This window comes from Arachis ipaensis, chromosome B08 (genome assembly GCF_000816755.2).
Source record: "Arachis ipaensis cultivar K30076 chromosome B08, Araip1.1, whole genome shotgun sequence".
Taxonomy (NCBI): Eukaryota; Viridiplantae; Streptophyta; class Magnoliopsida; order Fabales; family Fabaceae; genus Arachis; species Arachis ipaensis.
The window spans coordinates 9,213,135-9,218,690 of record NC_029792.2 but is presented as its reverse complement, the minus strand read 5'-3'; positions in this window follow the sequence as shown (position 1 = coordinate 9,218,690).

Genomic DNA, 5,556 nt, shown 5'->3' with positions numbered 1-5,556 from the left:
TCCAATGTTTCAATCGAACCGGCCAGACTACCGATTTACCGGTTTTTCGATCGAACCGGCCAGTCCGGTCCGGTTCTGACAACTATGGTTGAGATACAGTAAGCTGAAAAAGCTGGCATATGTGCTCCTGACCTCCTCCCGTAGGTTGCGACAATATTTCCAAGGACACCAGATAATCGTTAGGACGAACCGAGCGATCCGCCAAGTACTACCAAAACCCGACCTAGCGGGTAGGATGATGACCTGAGCAATCGAACTATCTCAATACGACCTACAGTACGAACCCAGACATGCAATCAAGGCCCAAGCAATGGCTGATTTCCTGGTGAAAGTAACGGGAAACCCTCCCGAGACACCGACCACACAGTGGAAACTCCATGTAGACGGAACCTCCAACCAAACATTCGGGGGAGCGGGAATCATCCTAGAGAGTCCAACTGGAGTCGTGTATGAGCAATAAGTCAAATTCGAGTTTTCAGTGTCCAGTAACCAAGAAGAATATGAGGCCCTTCCTGGCGGCCTACTATTGGCAAGGGAAGTCGGGGCCACCAGAATGGAAGTATTCAGCGACTATCAGGTCGTTACATCGTAGATTAATGGAACGTATCAAGCCAGGGACTCACTGCTGCAAAAATACTTGGAGAAGGTCAAAAAGCTGAGTGAGGAGTTCAATGAGGTCACGGTACAGTACGTTTCGAGGGAAAGAAACACCCGAGCTGATCTCCTATCAAAGCTAGCGAGCACGAAGCCAGGAACAGGAAACCGATCTTTGATTTAAGGTTTAGTGAAGGAACCAACAGTGACCTTTCATATAACTCGGGCGGCCGACTTCCCCTCATGGATGGATCCAATAACCGATTTCTTGGAAAACGGTAAGCTCCCTGATGACGACAAGACAGCAAAAGCACTGAGGAGAGAAGCGGCCAAATATATAATAATACAAGGCCAACTATTTAAGAAAGGGCTGAACCAACCTTTATTGAAGTGCCTACTCCCCGACCAGACGGACTACGTGTTAAGCGAAGTCCACGAGGGGTGTTGCGGCCACCATATAGGAGGAAAGGCCTTAGCTCGAAAGCTCGTCAGGGCTGGCTACTATTGGCCATCAATGATGGCGGATTCCCAAGAGTTCGTGAAGAAATGCAGGAGATGCCAGGAAAACGCCAACTTTCATAAAGCGCTGGCGACTGAACTAAGCCTGCTGATGGCCTCCCGACCATTCTCCCAATGGGGCGTCGACCTGTTAGGACCTTTCCCGGTCGGGCCTGGGCAGGTCAAGTACCTAATAGTTGCCATCGATTATTACACCAAGTGGGTGGAGGCTGAGCCGTTGGCCAGCACATCCTTGGCGAACTGCCGAAAGTTCATGTGGAGGCAAGTAATAGCCAGATTTGGAATCCCGGAGGTTGTCATCTCAGACAACGGAACACAGTTTGCCGACAAAAAGTTCGGGAAATTCCTCGCTGATTTGGGGATAAAGCAGAAGTTCTCGTCTATCGAGCACCCCCAAACTAACGGCCAAGTTGAAGCAGCGAACAAGGTCATCCTACAAGGTCTTAAAAAGCGACTTGACCAGAAGAAGGGAGCCTGGGCAGACGAGCTAGCGTCGGTCCTATGGTCTTATTGCATAATGCAGCAATCCTCCACCGGGGAGACGCCCTTCCGACTCACTTATGGGGTTGAGGCGATAATACCCGTGGAGATTGGGGAACCGAGCCCACGATTACTCTTGGGAGGAGTCGAGGAAGCCGTGGAGAAGGACTTAGTAGATGAGACTAGAGAGATGGCCCACTTGTCAGAAACGGCGTTGAAACAAAGAATGGCCCTGCGTTACAATGCTAAAGTGCTAAAGAGATATTTCGAGCTAAACGACCTAGTCTTATGACGCAACGACGTGGGGATCCCGACACCAGGGGAAGGAAAGTTGGCAGCAAATTGGAAAGATCCATACAGGATAAAGGAAGTAGTTGGCAACGGAGCCTATAAGCTGGAACGACTAGACAGCAGAGAGGTTTCAAGAATGTGGAATGCAAAAAACCTAAGAAGATTCTACTCCTAGAAGTCGAAGCACACCCGGCGGGCAGCCAATGTCCGTGTTTAGTAAGGCCCGTTTTATTTTATGCTCACATTATCTCCCATTGGTTGTCTATGTGAATTGCAATTTATCATGATATAATTGTATTCAGACTACACTAATTGTTCCTCTCTCGTTTCATATTTTAATACACTGTTCAAAATTGTTATCAAATTACTTTGCCTAGTAAAGTAACCAATTCAATAACGACACGACATCTCGGGACTGATCACCCCAGGAACCACTGAAGTCACGAACGCTACAACAAACAGCTATTAAATAAGGCCAAACTTCAAGCGCTTAAACGAAAAAGCCACGGCTCAGCTTCGTTTTTGTCATAACATTGTTTCAAAGTTAAATAATTACACATAAAAGCCCTGAGATGGCTTCAAAAAGTCAGAACGGTAGAACGGCAAAAGATGTCTTACAAACTACCAAACAAAGACAGAGATAAAGTACAAAAAGCTCATTTCTTCGGAAGATCAACGATATTGCCATCCTTAATGGTCTTGAAGGCACTGACCACCGAAGTGTCAAAGTCGGGGACCAACAACTTCACTTGAGCCTTAATCGCCTCTTCGGTATCCCCAATAGCATTCCGAGCGAGCTTCACCGTCTCCTTGTGCTTTTTCTTCCACTCGGCAGCCTCAGACTTGGCAGCCTCAGACTTGGCAGTGTTCACCAAGGAGACGGCATCGTCATGCTCTTTCTCCAACTCCTTCACCCGACCTTGAGCGGCGTTGAGCTGGCCCTCTAAAGTGAGTTCCCGCTCGGTAAGACGGGCGACCGTCGCATCAGAAGTCTTCACCTTCTCCTCAGAAGTGGCCAGCTGCGCCTGCAAAGACTTCACTTTGGCTTTATACTTTTCATTGGCGCTAACGGATGACTAAAGGTTGTTCTCTAGAGATCGAGCCCCCGCCAAGACGGGCTCCGCCTTCCTTGCTATGGTGGCCGCCCGAAGTAAGGTGCAGTACACCCATTTGGCCTGGGAGGCAAAGTCTCCACCATGGAAGATGTCCTCTGTGCTGGGCATGAGTTGACAATCAATAAAGCTCCCGCCATCAAAGTTCTTTTCCATTATAGTAAGGGCTCCCTCGGGACTCGAAGACGGCTTCCTCTTCCTCGGGTTATCGACAACGATGACCTCGGGCCCCGCCCCCTCTTGCTCGACCTCTTGTTGGGGGGTGGACCCGTGCTTGTACCGATCGCATCCCCTTGAGGGGGTTAGGATTGTGCGTCGGCAGTAGTAGAAGCTGGTGCGGCATCAGTATGAGTGGCAGAACTATCCTCACTGTCATTAAGGAACATCTGAAACAAATTTTTAAGACCAACCTACTCGCCAGCCATTGACACTGAAACATGGAAACACATAAGAGATCAGTAGGGGAAACGTTAAACAAATAAGATGAATTCAGCAGGTTACAAGTAAACGGTAACTCACAAATATAACCCCTTGCCATCTCGCGGTCACGCATAAGAAGGTGTGGGTTGACATTATTCCTACCAAAAACAGCCAATAGGACGTCGGCAATCTTTTTATTTTGTGGGGTCAGGCATTTATACGTCACCTTCATGAACGCGTTGGCCCCCGCTCCAAAACTCCAGTAGGTCGGGATGCGGCGTTCCCCCTCCAGAGTTAGCCAGAAGGGATGCCAACCTGCGACGGGACGAACCTTAAAGTATTTATCTTTAAAGCCGTGATAGGAATCCTTGAACAGGCCAAAGATCCTCTGACCTTGGGCTGACCGAAACGACATGAATCTCTTTTTGGCTCTTCCCTCTTTTGAAGGATTTGTTAAGACAAAAAGAAATAAGAAGACCTCCACTGAGGCCGGTAGCTCTAAAAACTCGCAAACCATTTCAAAACAGTGGATAGAAGCCCAGCTATTCGGATGTAGTTGAGACGGCGCTACATCACATCGGTTAAGCAGCGCCATTTGGAAGGGAGAAAAAGGAATGCGAATCCCCAAGTTGGTGAACATCGCCTTGTACATCCAAATCCAATCAGCAACTCGGGGGGTATGCAAATTTAAATAGCATATTCGCTCCCGGTCAGCAAGAACGAACACCTCATAATTCTCTTCCTTGGGACCTCCCCCGCATAGGTATTCGGCTTGTTAGAACTCTGTAAGTTCTTCCAAGGTTATCTGGGAGAGGGTGTCCTTCACATCCGAAGTCACACAGGCGTACCGGTCCGCAGGAACCCTCGCGACGGGACGTTGGGCCAAATCTACAGTAGAGGCACCACTCAGAGTCAGACTATGAGGACGGGAGATCGGGAAATTGGAACTAATACCAGACGCTACAGCTTGCCTATCTACAGTTACACAGAGGCTAAATCTACAGTCAAGCGAAGGCTAAAAGACTAAAAACCAAAAACCTGAAATGGTTACCCCCCTAATGCCTACCTAACATTGGCACAATACAAACAAGCAACCCAAATACACAATACAGGCTCGAAGCAGAACTCAGGAAAACAACATAAACGTGAAATCAAACTAAAAGAATAGAGAAGGAAGAAGTAACTTACCAGAATGATGATGATGATGATCGAAAGGAGCTGGAAAACCTCAAAGGGATTTGGACGAAACGAGCGATTCACAGCAAAGAACCTCAGAAAGTGTGGAAGGAAAATGAGAAATGAGTGGTTATGATTTGGGAAAACTGAAACGTAAAGATGAGGAACTGAGTAATAACTGACGCCTAGAAGCGCGAAAGACAGGGTCAAGATGGACATTTCGCGCAGGGTTCAAATCACCCATTAAGAGCATTAAATGCTTGACGCGAAGAACGAGGCAACAAAAGGCGTTCCCTCGAAGCGACAAGACCCACTCGCGCGTGGGGGGCACGTCTCTACCACGAGTGGCGTCAAGCCGGCCAAGTGACGATGCGACCAAAGGCGACAGAATGTGCCAACTACGGCGCTCGCGGCCCTAGCTGGCGCATTGGGGGCACTGTTCCGGCCCAACCTAGCTAGTGCGTTGCCCTGATTCGAACGGCCGACCCGGCGAGAACGGGAGACCCGAACTGGGGATTAACCCGATATCTCTACCCCTCCAGCGCAACACCTGACAGCTGGGGGAAAAAGAAACGTCCTGGAAGGAGGGTCCGTTCTTGTGGACCCGCCCTAGGCACGAGGTATATAGGGGGAGGGCCCTACCCCTCTCCAATGTATGTCACTATCTCTTCACTTTTTCTGCCATTTGTACGGATTTCTGACTTGAGCGTCGGAGTCCTTTTTACAGGTGGTTCCCCCCTTACACCACTACTGCTCGAGAGGTCGCGTAATCCCAGCCTTCCACTCTTCAATACCACAACTTGGGAGATCCACCTGTTCGCCAAAAAACCAAGTCCAGATTCCCCTCGTCTTTCTTACCCACTTCATTTACTCAACCTGTTTGATACCCGGCAACCGAACATAATATATTTTACTTTAAAATTCTACTATAATAAATAATGGTAGAGAAAATAAAATTTTTTTA